At 35.2% G+C, this 20,062-nt stretch overlaps 1 long non-coding RNA gene across 26 annotated transcripts in view; it reads right to left on the minus strand.

Moving 5' to 3' along the window:
- LOC144316522 (uncharacterized) overlaps positions 1-20,062 on the minus strand; it is a 179,274-nt gene that overhangs the window by 90,075 nt on the left and 69,137 nt on the right. For 21 of the 26 annotated variants that reach the window (XR_013382532.1, XR_013382491.1, XR_013382493.1 and 18 more), the window contains one exon: positions 17,156-17,302. The exons of the other annotated variants lie outside the window; for them this stretch is intronic. This is a non-coding gene — a long non-coding RNA (uncharacterized LOC144316522). The remainder of the gene's footprint in view (positions 1-17,155; positions 17,303-20,062) is intronic. 26 annotated transcript variants of the gene reach the window in all.

Raw genomic sequence — 20,062 nt, forward strand, 5'->3', positions numbered from 1 at the left:
TGCCCATATTGCTTTGAGAAACAGGGAAATATTTCAAAGTCCTCAAACTCCAACTTAAGAAGAAACATTTTACAACAATTCACCTGCTTCCATTCAAGGAATCTGATGTAGCTCCCAAGATAGTTCTTTAATAGAGAATGTATCCGAAATCTCACTGCACATGACAAGAAAAGAAGGAGGGAGGTAGAGAGAAGGAGATGAAATAGTTGTTAAAATTGGCAACACCTCAGGATTCATGTTTAGTACTCCACTGCATAAAATGGGATTGGACCATTTTATCTTCTGAGTTTCTCCCTCTCTCGTCCCCCACCCCAGCCCCTGCCACCATCACCACAACCCCACCTCTCTCTTTCAAGCAATCTACTTATCATTGTGCCCAGGCTTGATTAGATTTATAGTTTGTTTATCTGAGAGCTCAATGCTTTATTGCATCCAGAAGCCAAAATACGTGCACCTCCACAACCCAGCTGAATAAAACAAACTCATTTTGATCTTTGTGTACAAAGCCATCAGCACTGGTTCAAAGTGTAGTGCAGCCAGTTCTGGACGGCAGATGCAGAGTTCAGCTCTTCTCCTGGGCCCTTGGTTTCAATTAGGCTGTCTGCCAAGTGGCCCATGTGCCTCTGTGTGCTGAAACATTTCTTTGAGGCAGCTTTTTTAAATTAGGAAATAAAGACTTCCCATGTGATTTGCTATATATACAATTTATGACAATTGATTTTTATAGTTAAAATACATACATTTTTAACATATTTCTCTTTCTGCAAAATAGCAGCTTTCTAACAAGAGAAGATAATTAGCAAAATGTAAATATTGCATTTCATTTACTCTTCCTACTCTAAAATTAACTCAAACATGCATTGAAATGATACTAAAGACCACTGGATTTCTAAAATAAATGACTTCTTTGTCTTAAAGGTGGTGGGGGGGATGGGGAGACAGTGGGATATAGGCAAGCGCTTTCTAACTTCTAGGAACTGTAAATAGGGAAAAAATATGAATAAAAAAAGAAGCTATAATTACTTTAGATTGACCAGCTCTTCAACCAGAGTAGATATTTTTTCTCGCTTTCGTTACCATTTGGGCCTTTTGCCTTCTGAACTTTCAAACACAACCTTGTGACCTGGCAGTAGATATAACAAATTCCAAAGCCAACTTCCAGTGTCTAGCTGATTCCTGGTAGAAGCATGAGCTAAATGCACAGCAAATGTCTGTGATTCACAGCCCCGAATGCACACATATGTATGCAAATATAATTCTCACCAAAGACGGCCTCACGTGGCAAAAATCTAGAAACTATTGAAAGCAGTTATCTAGTTGCTCCAAGCTATTAATAATACCCTCCTGCTGCTACTTAGAGTAGGCAGCCAAGCCCTACCAGGACTGGAGGAGCGTGGAGGGGCAGCAACCATCCCATAAGGAAGGTCCAGCCTGTGTAAAAGCCAGGAAACCATGACAGCTTGTAACCTTCTTCAAGGACTCAGGTCAACTTTGAAGAAGCTCCCACACAAGCCTAGATTACCCTCAAATTCAGAGGCATTTAAATCCTAAAGACCTGGACCCACAAATTGAGCCATCACTTCGCAGATGTTTGCCACCGCCAGTGCCAAGCCAAACCGAAAATAACTGGGCACCAACAATAGCAACTGAATGGTAACCAGCTGTTAGTGGTGATTTTAAGCAGGCCCCATACCATGCTAGGCCATTCACACAGCAGGGACACATAAGTGTGGCATACCCTTTTTTTTTTTTTTTTTTAGTGACCAGATGGTTTTATTGAGTCATTTTCCTGTTTTCCATAAAGCTGAATTACTACATTCTTAAAAATCTTCTCTATTTCTATGTCTAAATTAGAACATTGCCCATTGCCTCGGTGCTTGATCTTGAAAATGTACTGAAAATGACAGTACTATGCTGGCTTGATGCAGGAAATTTCAGTAACAGAGGAAGAAGTAACTAAAAAACATAACTTTGCTGAAGATGTCTTTCGCAATTTTTTTTAATAATCAAAGATGGAAATATGTGTTTCATGTCAGTGTTAAAGATGTTTTGATATTTTCCCTTTCTTAAAGTGTCATCAGGTGCAGAGATTTATAAATTTTCTGTATATATCTTGCTACAATTCAGTGTAGTACAAAGTACATGAGAAACTCTTTCCTTCTTTAGCACTTACTATAAAACATACACAGACTGAATGCAGCTGAACTAACATTAACCAGATATCTACACCATTGGTCTGTTTTTTCTTTTTTTTTTTTTCTTTTACTGTTTGGCTCCCTGAGCCTATTTCTCCCATCCTCCACCCCATGCCTCTGGAAACTACCAATCTATTCTCTGTACCTGTGAGCTTGGTATTGTTTTTTACTATTATTTTTTAGATCTATATATAAGAGAGATCACATAATATTTGGCTTTCTCTGTCGGACTTATTTTACTTTAGCATAATGCCCTCAAGCTCCATCCATGTTATTGTAAATGACAAGAATTCATTCATTTTTATGGCTGAGTAATATTCCATTGTGTGTGTGTATATACTTTATCCATTCATCTGCCAATGGACATTTGGTTGTTTCCATATCTGGGCCATTGTAAATAATGCTGCAATGAACATGGGGGTTCATGTACCTTTTTTTCTTTTCGAGTTAATGTTTTCATTTTCTCCACATAAATACTCAACAGTGAAATTGCTAAATCATATGGTAGTTCTCTTAATTTTTTCAAAAAGCTCCACAGTATTTTCCATAGAGGCATCACCAATGTACAGTTCCACCAACAGTGCATAAGAATTCCCTTTCTCCTTATCCTTGTCAACTCTTGTTATTACTTATCTTTTTGGATAATAGCTGTTTTAATAGGGGAGAGGGAATAGCTTAGTTAGGTTTTGATTTGCATCTCCCTGCTAATTAATGAAGTTGAGCATCTTTTCATGTACTTTGGTCAGCTGAAAAAAATGTCTATTCAGCTGTTCTACCCATTTTTCAAACAGATTGGTTTTTTGCCATTGAGTTGTATGAGATTTTTATGAATTCTGGATCTTAGCCCCTTATCAGATATAAGATTTGCAAATACTCCTTTCAGTAAGTTACCTTTTCACTTTGTTGATGGTCTCCTTTGCTGTGCAGAAGCCTTGTTAGTATGATGCAGTCCCACTTATTTTTGCTTTTGTTTCTTTTCTTTTCATGTCAGATAAAAAAAAAAAATCACCAAGACCAATGACATGAAGCTTACTGCCTATGTTTTCTTCCAGGAGTTTTATGGTTTCAGGTCTCAATTCAAGTCTTTAATCTACGTTGAGTTTATTCTTGTGTATGGTTTAAGATGATGGTTGTATTTCATTATTTTACATGTGGCTGTCCAGTTTTCCCAGAACCTTTTATTGAAGAAACTATTCCTTCCCCAATATACATTATTGGCTCCTTTGCTACACAAATAAATTGACCATATATATTCAAGGATTTATTTCTGTCCTATTGATCTAAGTAAGTGCCTTTATGCCAATATTGTTTTAATTACTATAGCTTTGTAATAAGGTTTGAAATCAGGAAGCATGATGTCTCCAGTTTTATTCTTTCTCAGCGTTACTCTGACTATTCATGGTTTTTAGTGATTCCATGGAAATTTTAGAATTGTTTGTTCTAGTTCTGTGGAAAATGTCATTGGAATCTGGTAGAAATTGCATTGAATCTGCAGATTGATTTGGGTAGTTATGGACATTTTATTGATTCTTTCAATCCATGCATGGAATATCTTTCCATTTACTTGTGTCTTCTTGAATTGATTTCATTAATGTCATTTAGATTTCAATATATAGGTCTTTCCCCTCCTTGGTTAAATTTATTCTTAGGTATTTTATTCTTTTTGATGCAGTTTTAAATGGATAGTTTTCTCATTTTCTCCTCTGATAGCTCATTATTAGTGTACAGAAACACAACAGATTTTTGTATATTGATTTTGTATCTTACAACTTCACTGAATTTATCAATTCTAACAGTTTTTTGATGGAATCTTTAGGGTTTTCTATATATAAATATCATGTCATCTGCAAACAGTCACAGTTTTACTTTTTCCTTTACTATTTGGGTGTCTTTTATTTTTCTTTTTTTTTTAATTTTTTATTTATTTATGATAGTCACACAGAGAGAGAGAGAGGCAGAGACACAGGCAGAGGGAGAAGCAGGCTCCATGCACCGGGAGCCTGACGTGGGATTCCATCCCGGGTCTCCAGGATTGCGCCCTGGGCCAAAGGCAGGCGCCAAACCGCTGTGCCACCCAGGGATCCCTGTCTTTTATTTTTATTTTCATTTATTTATTTACTTTGCCTAATTGCTCTGTTAATACTATATTGAATAAAAGTGGCAAGAGTGGGCAACTTGTCTTGCTCCTGATCATAGAGGAAAGACTTTCAGCTTCTCATCTTTGAGTATGATGGTAGCTGTGGGCTAATTGTATGACCTTTATTATGTTGAGGTACATTCCCTTTATACTCATTTGGTTGACAGTTTTTATCATAAATGGATGCTGAATTCTGTCAAATGTTTTTTCTCTATCTACTAAGATACAGAGATATTCTTTATTATGTTAATGTAGTATATTATATTGACTGATCTGGGAATGTTGACCCATCCTTGCAGTACTGGAATAAATTTCACTTGATCATGGTATATGATCCTTTTAATGTATTGCTGAATTTTGTTTGCTACTATTTTGCTCAGGATTTTTGCACCTGTGTTTATTAGGGATAGTGTTCTTTTCTTGTCACATTCTTGTCTGGTTTTGGTATTGTGGTAATACTAGCCTCATAAAATAAGTGTGGAAGAGTTCTCTCCTCTTCTATTTTTTGGAAGATTTTAATGAGGATTGGTATTAACTTATCTTTGAATGTTTGGTAGAATTTGCCAGTAAAGCAGTCTGGTCCTAAACTCTTGTTTGTTGGGAGGTTTTTGATTACTGACCCAATCTCTTTGTAATTGGTCTGTTCATATTTTCTGTTCATCATGATGCAGTCTTGATAAGCTAAATGTTTGTAGATATTTACACTTCTACTAGGTTGCCCAGTCTGGTGACATAATTGTTCATAGTGGTTTCTTATGATCCTTTGTATTTCTTTGATGTCAGTTGTAACTTTTCCTCTTTCATTTTTTGATAAACATAAATATATTTGCACCCTCTCTTTTTTTCTTGGTGAGCCTAGCTTAAGCTTGTCAATTTTGTTTCTATTTTCAAAGAACCAGATTTCTGTTTCATTGATCTTCTTTGTCTTTTTAGTTTCTATTTCATTTATTTCTCCTCCAATCATTGTTATTTCTTTACTTTCACCAACTTTGAGCTTTGTTTGTTCTCTGGAGGTGCAGTCAGGTTGTTTATTAGAGACTTTTCTTGTTGCTTGAGGTAGACATTTTTCACTAGGAGATTCCCTCTTCAAAATGCTTTTGCTGGTCATACAAATTTTAATAGTGACATATCCACTTTTGCTTATCTCCAGATATTTTTAAATTTCTATTCTGATTTATTCTTTGACCCACTGGTTGTTTGTAGCAATGTGTTTAATCTTTATATATTTGTGAATTTTCCAGTTTTCTTTGTGTAATTATATTCTAGATGCTTGATATGATTTCAATTATCTTGTTTATTAAGACTTTCTTGTGGCTTAACATATAATCTATCTTAGAAAATATTCCCTGTGTACTTGAGAAGAATGGGTATTTTGTGTTTTGGGATGGAATGTTCTATATGCATCTATTAAGTCCATCTGATCCAGCATGTCATTTAGGCTGATGTTCCCACTTTGATTTTCTGTCTGATGATCTACCCATTGATGTCAGTGGGTACTAAATGCTCCTATTATTATTGCATTGTCATCAATTTTTCTCTTTAGGTATGTTAATATTTGCTTTACATATTTTGGTGCTGCTATGTTGGATGCCTGAATATCTACAAATGTTATACATTCTTGTTGGATTGACCCCTTTATCATTATGTAATGCCCTTCTTTGCCTCTTAATACAATCTTTGTTTTAAAGTCTATTTTGTCTGATATAAATATAGCTTTTAGCTTTCATTTCACTTCTATTTTTATGGAATATCTCTTTCTAACCCTTCACTTTCAGTTGTGTTGTCTTTATATCAAAAGTGCGTCTCTTGTAGGCATGTAGGGACAAGTGTTTGTTTGTTTGTTTAAATTGATTAAACCACATTGTTGTCTTTTGAGTGGAGATTTTAGTTCATTCACATTTAAAACAGTTATTGATAGGTAGGTACTTACTGTCATTTTGTTAGTTGTTTTCTGGCTGGTTTTGTAGCGCCTCTCTGCTTCTTTCTTCTCTTACTCTCTCATGGTTTGATTACTTTCTTTGATGATATGCCTATATCCTTTTCTCCTTGTCTTTTGTGGACAAAAATATGTAGATTTTTGCTTTGTGGCTGAGGCTTACATATAACAATTTATGACTATAAGTCTATTTTAAGCTGAAAACTTAACTGTGATTCCATTCTAAAGCTCAACATTTTACTATGCCCCACATTTTATGTTTCTAATGTCACATTTTACATATCTTTATCTTATGTATCCCTTAATTATTATGATCATAGTGGCTTTTACTGCTTTTGTTTTTTAATCTTCATATAGCCTTATATGTGATTAATACACTAACTTTACTATATTTATTTTTCCAGTGAAACTTATTCTTTCATGTTTTCTTATTACTAACAGCACTCTGAATTCTCAGCTTAAAGAAATTCCTTTACTCTTTCTTGTAAGACTGATTTGGTAGTGATGAGCTCCTTTAACTTTTGCTTGCATGAAAACTCTTTTTTTCTCTCCTTTAATACTGAATACATAGTAGAGTATTCTTGATTGGAAGTTTTTTCTTTTAGCATTTTGAAGATTTCATGCCACTTTCTTCTAACCTATAAAATTTCTGCTGAAAAATCGTCTAGGCTTACAAGAGATGACCCCTTGTATGTAATAAATTGTTTTTATTTTTTCTTGCTACTTTTAAGATTCTCTTTCTATCCTTAACTTTTGACATTTTAATTATATTATGCCTTGGTGTGAGTCTCTTTGGTTTTTTTGTTTTGTTTTGTTTTGTTTAACTCTGGGCTTCCTGGATCTGGATATCTATTTCTTCCCCCCAGATTAGGGAAGTTTTCAGCCATTATTTTCTCAAACAAGATATCTGCCCCTTTCTCTCTTTTCTTCTGAGATCCCAATAACATAAATGTTGGTTTGATGCTGTCCCATAAACTCCTTAAGCTATCTTATTATTTTTTCCATTCTTTTCTTTTTCTTACCCCGATTGGTGAGCTCCACAGTCTTTTGAGTGGACTTTAAGTTGACTTTTCTCTTGCTTAACTTAGTTTACTATTGAACCCCTTTAGCGTATTTTTCAGTTTTATTACTATATTTTTCAGCTTGCTGCCTTCTGTTTGCTTCTGGTTCAAACTGGTGATGTAGGAAGTTCATGAACTCAACTTTTTCCACAATGCACACTAAGTTTACAGATATATATGGAACAATTTCCTCTTAGAAAAAGCCTAGAAGTGTGCTGAGTGATGACCACACATTAGGTACATGAAAAGAAAACCACATCAAAGTGAATAGGAGAGGATGGGAAACAATCCTGCCATAAATCCCACCTCTGATGTGCTAACTCACACTCGAACAAAACTCAAAACCCAGAGCTTCTCTCTGAGGACAAAAGGGCTCAAATTCCACATGGGCACCTCAACTTTTAGGACTTGAGCCTGAGAGATGAACTCAAAACATCTTACTTTGAAAACCAATGGGTCGCATTCTCCTTAGACCTATAAGATTATAGTGACTTGGGAAACAGCTTCTAAAAGGCCCACACACTCAGACTACCTGCTACAAAATCCAGCTCAAAGTAGCCAATGGGCTACTTAAAGTGGGCAGACTTAAAGTGAAGGGGGCTGGTGTGCCTTCATTAAAGTATTGGGGCAGGAATGCTTTAGATACACATATAAGTCTATTGGAACACTTTCTGGGAATGGAGTTTGGCAGATGCCATCTTGCTGTCCTCTTGCCATGATGAGAGCACCAGTATCTCCCAGAAGAGTTTTTATTTGTGTCCGGTGCCCAATCTTTGTAGCTGCTGCCCAAGGGATGCCTCTTGACTCCCTGGCTCTGGAGGACAGAAGATCTTGTATTCCTGATACATGGGTCTATAATAATCACAATCATCCAGAAAGGAACTCATACCTCAATCTGGCATCCTAATTTTTGTGGCTACCTCCAGGGGACACCTCTACATTGCCTGGCTTTGGTGGTCTGTGAGATTTACAATTGTGTGTTCCATGGGACTGTAACCAGTAGAAAAAGAATTATTAAATAGCTATAACTACCCCTACTCAGGCACAACAAGGGATAAAACAGACCCAGGGGCTTTATTTTTCTGTGAAGAAGGTCTCTTAACTAATTATCATGACTGAAACCTAGGCTTCTAATTAAACACACATCTAGGGGCTGACCATAATCCTTTCCAGGAATCTCAGAGGGTAGGTGTTATCTTCACCCTTTCCCTCTGCCTCACTCCAGGGCACCAGTGCCTTTTGGAAGGAAGCTTTACCCAACTGGTGCCCTGATTTTTATGTCTAGTGCCCCAGTTTTTGCAGCTGTCACCTAGAAAATTTCCTTGATCATCTGGCTCTGCTGGCCAAGGCAGCTTGCATTCCTTGGTCCCAAAGAACTATGGCAATTGGAGAGTTGGTTCTTGGCAGGCTGCAATCCCCACAGCACTATGCAGACAGCAGACTGAGGTCTACCCTCTAATCTTTCTATGAAGGAGACTTCTGGAGCTTTGCCCTGGAGACAGGCTTCATTCAGGTTTGGCATATAACTAGTGGATTACAAAACTGCTCTCAAGGAACATAGCTTGTAGATGCCATCTTGGAGCTATCCCTCTGCCTTGCTCCAGCTTACTGATATCTCCCAGAGAAGAGCTGAAATACTCATTTGGAGCCTAATTTTTGTGACTGTCACCTAGGGGACAAGATCCAATTGTCTAGTCAGCAAGACTTGCAGTCCCACTGGACTGTATATATTTGCATACTTCTGAAAGCTATTGCTTTAAGATCGGTCTTCCAAACAGCCTGAATCTAGATGCAGAGATCCTCCCCTTAGGGACACTGATATATCCCCAACTACTGGGAGCTATTAAAAATACAAGGGGCTGCTTGGACAAACATAAAGATGTGAGAGATGACAAAGGACAGGGACAGAACTGAGTGACAAGGTTCATCTCCTACAGGGGCTACCCTTCAAGACTCAGAGAAGTGGTTGTTTTATTTACTATATATAAACCAATACAAAGTGTCAAGCAAAATGAAACAGGAGAATATGTTACAAATGAAAGATCAAGATACAACCCCAGAAAGAAAACAATGAAATGGAGATGATAAAGAGCTCAAAGTAATGGACAAAACAATGCCAGTCTGAACTGGGAAGAAGAATCAATGAACACAATGAGAACTTCAACAAAGAGATGGAAAAATATAAGAAAGTTTTTTTTTTTCGTTAAGAAGACATAATATTCAAATAGACATTTCTTAATTCTCATACTAAGCCATGGTTTATTCTCTTCCTAAGGAAAAAGGTGAATAATTCCGTATATTAAAATAAATCAGTTTTAGGTAGAATAATTTCAGTATAATAAAATACCCACTATAGGTTTATACCTATAGATTTGGAACAAAGTCCTAAGTATTTTCTCCTGATTTTGTTAGGATTACTTTCCAGTGAACGACATCTTGGCAGTAAGCACTTTTGGAAACTGCAGAACATCATTAAATATAGCAAAAATGAATGTACTAAATGGAACTCAAGTAACATCAATTAATAAAAGATTAATGCAAATATCAAGTGTATACTATTTCCCTGAAGGAGAACAGGACTTATCTCTTGTGCACCAAAACACCATTAACACACACATAAACACACACACACTGATATCAATGAAATTGGAAGAACCTACAATTAAAGAATCTAGAATTAAAGAATCACGGTGCCCCATCTTCCCATAGCCCTATAAATATGGAAGACTCACTCACCTGCAGACCATGCTTCAGCAAGCATAAAACCCTAACTGCTAAAAATTTCTGTCTCAAACAAATGCCTCAGTCTTCTGGAATTCAACCCGATACTTTTATTCTTACAAATCTTATTTCTGGATTTTGGCCACAAATCTATTAATGCTTTATTTTTGGTTACCCATTCAGAATCACTTCATTGACCAATGACATACTGACTTGTCATTCAACATTTATCTCAGCTCACTTCTCTGATTTTAGCATTGACCACAACTTCACATGAAAGTCCTTACCTCAAGCCAGTGAAAGTCTGATGGCTTGAAGTAAGCACATGCACTGTGGAATGGGTTCTGTACACATTTAAACAAAAAAATGCCTGGGTGTCTCAATCGGTTAAGCACCTGCCTTTAGCTCAGGTCATGATCTCAGGGTCCTGGAATCAAGCCCCATGTCTTGCTCCCTATTCAGCAGGGAGTCCACTTCTCCCTCTCCTTCTGCCCATTCCCCCCTCCCCTCATTCTCTCTCTCTCTCTCTTTCTCTCAAATAAATAAATAAAATCTTTAAAAAAAAAAGATAAAAGAAAGTGTGTTTAAATGTTGGCCTATTATTATCTGAAATATGACATTGCTATTGAACTTGATCTGCATAATCTATATCATTAGTCTTTCAATGATGTTCCCATGCAATTATAAGTAATATGACGCTCAATCATAGAAATCAGGTCTTGGCCAGTTTTCTTGGATCCAGATAATTACAGCACATCTCCTATTACTCAAAATCAAGTGTGACTTAGAATCAGTTTTCGTTGCTACATCAGCAAATATATATATAATATATAATACTAATAATATATTTATATATTATATATATTAGTTTCTATGAATCTGAAAAATATTTTCCTTATGCTAAGAGTGTCTAAGCTTGAGAATTAGATCCTAAAGTCCTTAATATTTTCCTGAAATATCAAGTCCAAGTGAAATATAAATTATAAGAACACCAGTTTAAAAAATGACTTGTTGTCACTTGCTGTCTTTGATCCCAAATATCAACATGGAACTCTAAATTAGCTGATAAGTTAGGCTGAACTTTAAGCCATAGGCCTAAAATCACCATTCCAGCTTTCCAAGTGCCTTTCTGACGCTACCAAGTGCCAAGGTGATACCTTTTGTCATAGAGAATTTAACCCCAAAAAGGCAAACAAAGGAAAGTTTGTTCTACTCTACCCATCTCAAGCTTGCTCAAGATAGTCATTCCCTCCCAAGAATAGTCATGAGCCTGTTTTTCCACAGGCATACTGGAAGGAGATAGATATCCTAAAAGAAAACAGCCAAATAGAGGATGTCACCATCCCATGAAATGAGATGTCCTTGGCCTGAATTCATCCGTTCCTGCTGCCAACACCTTTTACCTGAAGTAGATTGAAGGTATCTTCAGCACTCAGTACAAGTCTACATTATGGTACATTGGTGATATTAATGATGGAGATAACTGAAGTTAGCTATGGGGGCTTATTTAGGCATAAAGTAGAGACTATCACTAATCTGGAATTTCCTTGCAACAACAATGGCAGCAGGGGAGCCTCTGGTCTCCAAAGACTGCATTAATCATAAAGGAATCCTATACCTGAACCATTAAGAATTCCTGGATCCCCAGAAAGTGTTTTCTGAGAGGCTCTAAAGGAAGAACTCAAAAGGAAGACCAGAGACTTGAAGAAATGCAGCAAAACAGTCACCAAAGAAGCACATGGACACACCATGAGGAAGGCAAGTTTTGACCCACAAAAATATCTTCAAAGTTCAAGAAGGCTTAGTTATTTATCACTATTTGTGTGAAAAGAAAATTATATTAAGTAATATCAGCAAATACAAACAAAAACATACAACTTGGCTGTGAAGGCCAAACACACATGACATAACTAACAATAAATTTAGAGAACAGGGGATCCCTGGGTGGCCCAGTGGTTTAGCGCCTGCCTTTGGCCCAGGGCGCGATCCTGGAGAACCGGGATTGAATCCCACATCGGGCTCCCGGTGTATGGAGCCTGCTTCTCCCTCTGCCTATGTCTCTGCCTCTCTCTCTCTGTGACTATCATAAATAAATAAAAATTTAAAATAATAAATAAATAAATAAATTTAGAGAACAAAATGGTGGAAATTTGTAAACAAGAGTGAAATAATTAAGAATAGTACAGTCTTGACTATCCAGATGTTTTAGACAACTATCTGTTTGTTGAGTTTTCCAGATAGCTGAGTTGCATTCTTTTCAGAATCCAAAATAATTTCATTTGACTCATTATCCTTTCCAAATATTTATGCAATCCCTCAACTTTTTAAATACAGTTAGCTCACATGATGCAATCGAAAATTCACTTTACCTAGAGAAAACACAAAATATTCCTTTAATCTCATTAATATAATATGACTATTTCTTTTGTAAATATATCAACACATATATAGTATGTACACTATATCAATTTAATTCCTATAACAAAGATATGGATAAGAGAATCCATCCTTGTATATCAGATCAGTAAACTGAGATACATGGGTTTCATAATTTGCTCAAAGCAAATAAAAAGTGCCAAATCTGAAAGCCAAACCCAGGAAACCTGGCTCTAAGTCTGTGTACATGGCCTCTATGATCTACCATTGTTTTTCCATTTCTGTTGTTTCATTCCAATCTTTGTTGACAAATATGTTTTTAAAAAATATTGGTATTGATGCCTGGGTAGCTCAGTCAGTTGAGTGCCCAACTCTTGATTTTGGCTCAGGTCCTAGTTCAAGCCCTGGATTGAGCCTGGTGCTAGCAGGAAGTCTGTCTGCTCTTCTGTCTCTCCCCCGGCTCATAATCTCTCTAATAAATAAATAAATCTTTAAAGAAATATGTTGGTAACCAATCAGATGTCTGTGTAGCTCTATGAGCACCTTTTTACTTAACAGTGTTAGTGTTACTCTTTATTTTATATAGTCCTCATAATTATCACGTAAATGATTATATAATAGTTTATTGGGTTGATGGGCCATCTTTCAGTAAATCTTTCTCCGTTGTTGGAACACACTTAGATTTGTTCAGTTGATTTGGTATCGCTTGTATTTGTAAGTGTTTTTGTGTCAAATTTCATGAACTCTTTGACCTCAAAGATGGTCATGTCTCTGAAAAACTACCCTAAAATCACTAAAGAAATATAAATTATAATTATTTAAGTTATTCTTGAAGACTCAAAGTGAGTATTAAAATTCAAATTATTTAGCTATGATGTAGCACCATGTTACCAGGGGAAATATTGAAAGGTACAGGCTGTTTATCTCTATACAAAATGAACAAAGATAACACTATCTCTTGAGTTATATCTGTTTTATATAGATCCATTTTTAGTATCTTCTTTTGATACAAAGCTGACAGGACTTACTTCTATTTTCAGAGCATGCACACGTCCTCTAGTTTGCATTTATGGCAGATATAATGTTCTATATTGTACAAACAACAAATAAATAAGATCGGAGTGAACGCTGGTAGTGTTCTATGAATTAAATTAATGGATTTTGCCACACCTACTTCATCTGCTAACAGCTCTTTAACATACTTGCCTCCTTTGTTTCACACAGGAGAGGATATTGTGCAGTGGATCTATGCAAAGTTGAGCAACTACTGTATTTCAATAATGAAAGAATGCAGAAAATGACAGTGAGGTAGGGAAACATAAAAGAGCGAATTGCCCAAGACCTATTACTGATGTAGGAAAATGCAATTAAAGATCCATGACATGCAGGATTTTCTCTCTAGGAATTTATAATTTAACTTTGGTTTGAAACCTGGGGTTAACTCCATAAGCTAAAGTATAAGGATACCATACTAATAATACTAACTCTATTTTAACATGTACTTTTTAATATTTATGATTGGAATCCATTATATTCTAGAAGGTAGGGAAGTAAGGACATAAAAGATGTGTGTAACATGATACCAACTTTTAAAAATTTAAATCTGTTTAGGGATAGCCATATGAGACAATGCAGGAGAGCCTACAGATGCCAACTAATAAATAGTATTGGCATGATTTTCCAATGAGAAGGCTTGATGTTATCAAATGCATTTATTAGTAGTTATTTATACTGAAATGTGACTCTCTGTAAGTTATTTTTCTCAAGTATAACTGGTCTTCTCTTTGGAACAAAAAAAAAGGATAGTTTGTAGTTTCCTGACTATGCAAAAAGGGGAAAAATCACAGAAAAAAAAATCCCCATAATTCTCTGAGAACCCGGCAGACTGGCAAAGTTTTGGCCATGATGGATTATGATAGAATGCGGGAAGTGAAATACCATGCATTGTTCTACAGCATATTTCTTTTAAGTGCCCCTTTCCCATTTCTTTAATGTTTGTCTGAAATTAATAGTGACTGATATGGAATAATCAACAGACTTGTGCTGTAAATCCAGAGAAAATTGCAAAGAATCCAAAGATTTGGCCTCATCTATAATTCTGCCAGAAAAATGGAAAAGAGCCAGAGGAGAAGGATAAAGTTAAAGGAATACCGCAGTTAAGTTTTATGCATTATGTCTTTATGTAATATTTTTGCTGAAAGAAATATGAAAATGTACACAAAAAATACACAAAACTTAGCTGTCAGCAAGAGTGAATTACTAGTAAGTGCCACTGAAAAGCCAAAGAGAAACAACATAAATTATTATAATCACCATCATCATCAAGATTCATGTGTTAAGTTCACATATTTTCATTGCATTCGGTTAGTTGTGTTAAAAGCAAATTAAATAAGCATGTCCCTATCCTATAGGAACTTATGATTTAAGACATCTACATGACCAAGACAAATGTAAGAGAAGTACAAACAGGTATATGCATCTCAAAGAAAGACTTAAATTGAATGTAAGAATAAATAAATTATTTCTATTATTTATTAGTTGAGAAAAGGGGAATGGTAAATCCTTGGAGTTCTGAGTTTGGAGTTTAACCACCAGTTGGTCCCACAGGAATGATTTTGGGAAGGTATTATTGCAGTAATGGTAGAAAATTATCTGAGCAAATTGAAAGATTAGAAAGCTAGAATATTTGAAATTCTAAATTAGGAGTTAGGAAGCATTGTGTTGGCCACAGATTTTCAAATAAGGATTCCATAAATCATCATTCCGTATTTTAATATGATGGGACATCTCTGCAACTATTTGAAAGAAGAAAGTAACATGATGAAATCATGGGTAGAGAATAAAATATAATTCTACTTGTGAAATTTTAAAATATCACTTATTTTCCTACTCAGAGTTATTCTATTTATACATTATTTTAGAGATCACATTGTAGTTATGCTTTTATTCTTTGAGTCTTGTAATGTTATTTGTCCAAAATCCATATGATTCTAATCTGACCAAAAGAAAATTTCAGAAAATACCATTATTAATAATTAAGATTTTTAAATTGTCCTGAAATTAGTTTCTTATGTTTTTAAAATGTCTTCACTAATAAGTGCTGAATTTTTAAGATACTAGTTTTCATGACTTGGTATCTCTGATTCAATTATAAAAAATAGAAACAGCACAACTAATATGTTTCTTTAATATTTTAGCAATGCGGAAAGTAGTTGTTGTAATTGTACTATTTTAATTTTTAAAAATATCCTTGGTGTTATTCAGTGTTTCTTAGTGAAACTCATTTCTGTGTTGTTTATTTTTAATTTGTTCTTCATTGCCTGCTTTGCAATGGAACATGTGTTTGCAATTGTATTTAGCAAAATTCATGATCTTAACATTGTACACCAAAGTCAATGTGCCTTCCTGGCAAAAAACAACCAGTATTCAAACACTTTTATAATGTTTGGGGTTTCTGTCTCAATTGACAAAATTGAAAAATATGTATTAGCCAAGCAAAACCACTATCTCAAAGCCATGTTGAAAATTACTCCAACCTGTCAAAGCCAATTGAAATTCTCTTCCCAGCCCAATTCCCAACTTCATTTTGTATGTGAAATAGGAAAAGTTGGATTTGATTATAACCACATGCAGAAGGAATCAAGAAATCACATATATCTTATACATCTAATACTATATACAATTTTCTTTTCAAAATTTTTGGCTTTTTTTCTTTTCCACCATTTATCCCATCTCACCTGTTCTGAATAAGTCACTTGTATGTAGCCTATGTCATGAGTAGTTTAATTAGCAGTGAGTTATATAGCACATTTTAGAAATCCCTGCTTTACCACATCACTCTTACATTGAAGATAGAATAACCTGAAAGTAAAGATCTAAGATTTCTTCCTAATGTAAATCCAGTAATTTGGGATGTTGCTCAATGTCAGGATATTTTCTATTATTTGTTATGCTTATATGCCAACTACAACGGTTTTCTAACTATGGTGCCCAGTTGCTATTAATCCAGTTCTTATAAAAGGTCATGATTCTGTCCTTACTTAGAAGTAAGTTCCCTCCTTTAAGGTAAAAATCAACCTCATTTCACATCAGAATAGGCCATGATCCAGGATGTAGAGGAGCTAACACAAGGTTTATACACTAGGTGAGGAGAATGACTAAAATATTATCCTGCCCCCAATCAATTTGAGCAATAAAAACTGCTTGAAAGTTAGAGTGCATAAAATCCCTGGAAAACTTATGAGAACAACAAATACAAAACAATGGCAGCCAGTGGGGAAAATAAAGGCAGGTCACCTGAAAAATATATATAATTTCCATCTATAAAATCACTCCGGAATCCATTGTATTTAACATTTATAAGCATTATCTAAAGAAAAAAACAGAATGTGTCTGAAGTCTAAGAGACAAGCATAAGCTATGGATCACATCTCACGGTTATATATTGATGAGATATTTGAGAATTTTTATCAAGGCTTTGATATAAATATTTCCTTCTCATTTTACCTGGGGTACTTGAGACTTTGGTGGAGTACATGGCACATTCCAGATTAGCCAGCACATTATTTGCAAGGAATGAAACAAACCGGAAGCTAATTTTTAGGCACATTAGAATGGTTGAACAACCCCGTGGGGTGAGTGAAGTTTTGGATTCTAGGTTGAGATACTTAGGCTGTTCATTATTTATACTTGTTTATGGGTGAAATATGAACTCAAAGGAGAAATGTACCTATAGGACCGTGCAGATTTTCTTCACTGCCGCAGCAATCCCAGAAGAACTTGTTATGGACATGCCACATGATTGAATTAGCCTGAGGTTCTGAGCTCCCACATGGAAGACAGCTGCCCTGGAAAGTTGCCTGTACCCTCAGCAGACCTTGAGAGAATGAATAAATAAACTGTTGTGTATTAAGCCACTGGGATTTTAGTATTGTTTGTTTCCAAATCATAATGTGACCTATCTAGACTGATATATCAACCACTATTTAAAAATTGTTAATATATTTGCATTTAGCTTTCTAGTATTATTTTCTATATGTAGATATATATATAGAGAGAGAGGGAAATTTGGATTGTGTTGTACATGTTACTTAATAAACTGTTCTTTACCAAATACTACTTAATGAACATCTTCCCATCATTAAATATTTTCCTAAACACTTAATAGTTACAGAACATTGAATTAAAGTTGTACCATATTTTATCTAACCCTTGCTAAAACTGGAAATTTTTGCTAAACAGTTTTATACTCAATAACTTATTCTATGTTCTTTGTTCTCATCACTTTCCTGGGATAAAGTTTCCAAAATGGCAACGCTGCATCAAAATTTATTCATACTTTAAAGAATATTGATACACATTGCCAACTTTTAAAATTTTGTACCAACTGATAATTTTTCTAAAAGCGTATATCACTGTCACTCTACCCTTGATGACCCTAAGAATTATAGTTTCTTAAAACTGAAACTTTGATATCTAAAATCTAAAAACTATCTCATTTTTTAATTTATTGGCAAAGATCAGGAATTCAGATCTTATAAGAATGAAAACATATGATACGTTTTCGACTACACCTTTGGCCTCATTCTGAAAATGTTATTATGTGAAATTTCATTATCATTGTTTTTTTTTCATTATCATTGTTTTATAAGGATCCTGCAGATTCAATTTCATACTTGACCCAAGAATTGCATAATAATTTCTAATTCCAGTCTTTGTTTTTGTTTACATACATATTATTGATTACTAGTTTTATTAATTCGTGGTCTGAGACTATGATTTGCATGATTCAGTTTTTTAACATTAAAAATGTATTATTTGCATCCAAATATATACCCATTATTTTAAAAGTTTCAGTTTGTCTCATGGATGAGGTAGACATCGTGAATTTGGCACTCAGCATCCATTCTGTCTACTTCTAGGGAAATAGAAGAATCTTGTACTACAAAGGCTACAAAACTAAAAACTACATTTCCAAAGTTAACTGGCAATTCAGGACATTGATGTGAATTAGATTACAATGAAGATGCCCCACTCCATCCTTTGAGATTGGGAAGGTGCAGATTTGCCCCGGGTGTGGGGGTGGCAGAGAGGGGACAACTTCTGGTTTCTTCTCTTGTTGCTGGCAAATGAGGACAAGGATGGGGTCACTCCACTGCCCAGTTACTAACTTCAAAAACACTTGGAGTGGAGGCATCAGCAACAGTTTGCTGATTCCTGAATCACAGCTCCAGCGGTGCATTCTTGAACTTGACAGTTGGGTGGTGTTCACCTGATTGCCCACATTTCTGACTGTGGCAAAGGTAGCTGCAAGTTCACACACCTACTTGGCAGTCTCATTCTGGGAATCATTCCTGCGGATCACCCCACAGCCGACTTCTTCGGCCTTCCCAAATTTTGTATGAACTAAGTTATCTGTGTCAAATGTCTTATGCTTAAAATAGCTAGCGTGGTCTCTATTTCCTATAACTGAACCACCAAATGACATAAATAGTATTTAAGACTTAGCCCCTTTTTAGTTTCTAAATTTGACATACAGAAATGTTTAAAATAATGTGATTAATTACATTACTTAGATTGTTTTTCTTTTACTTTCTTCCATTTAAAAACACAGCGTTAAAGTCTTCTTCAACAATTGTGGTTTCTTTTTTCCCTTTCTTCTTCTTGAGTTATAATCCCTTTTCTTTAATCAGTTGTGATGTTCTTGCTTTGTAAAGATTTTATTTTGTTAAAACTTCATTATGCTTGATATCCTCACTTACTAAAAGAAAATAGCCACTTTCCTCACTTTTATGGTTTTCCTTTTTTTCCTCTGAATTCTTTCTCATCTGATACCAATACTGAGACCTGGAGCATCATCTTGATTTAATTTATTTCATATACATTTTTCATATTTTATTTTTAACCTTTATAACTTACTTTGATTTTGTGCATACAGAAATCTATTTACAATGAAGAACTGGTTGGGAAGTTAAAATGTATAGTCATACAAAGGTGATAAAACCACACAAGCTTGGTTAAAGGAGGAACTTAGAATGAGTTCACCTTACAACTAGTTAATTATTACTCAACCTTAGTAACATCAATCTGATGTAACAAGGACAGGCTTAGGCAAATTTTCAAAGGTAATATTATCAACATGTGACTTTTGCCTTTTGCTATAACATGAGACCCAACTCTGCCTCAAGACACAAAGACACAACTCCACAGTTCATACTAGACATGGCTCTACATTCTGGCCACACATAATGAGCAAAAATAACTATTGCCCATGACAAGTAACCTTCCCACATAGACGAAAACTTTTCGCATCAATGCTGCTTCAAAACACTGACTTTATGAACTAATTTTATTTTTTTATGAAGTAATTTTAAACAACAGTTATGGATATCTATTTCATTTATAAAGCAATGGGTTTTGTGATCATGATGGGGATAAGTCAAACAAACTGACAACTACATAAACATAAAATACCTACAAGGCTAAGTTCACACAAGGCACTGACAGCTCCAAAACAACTCGGTCCTCCGCCTTCAGGAAGCAAGTTTCTTTTGGTGTCAATTTAGGCATTGGATCCCGATTTTAGAAACAAACATGATAAAACATATTACGGTCAAGAAAATAGACAAATATATCA

Source organism: Canis aureus, chromosome 1, assembly GCF_053574225.1.
Source record: "Canis aureus isolate CA01 chromosome 1, VMU_Caureus_v.1.0, whole genome shotgun sequence".
Lineage (NCBI taxonomy): Eukaryota > Metazoa > Chordata > Mammalia > Carnivora > Canidae > Canis > Canis aureus.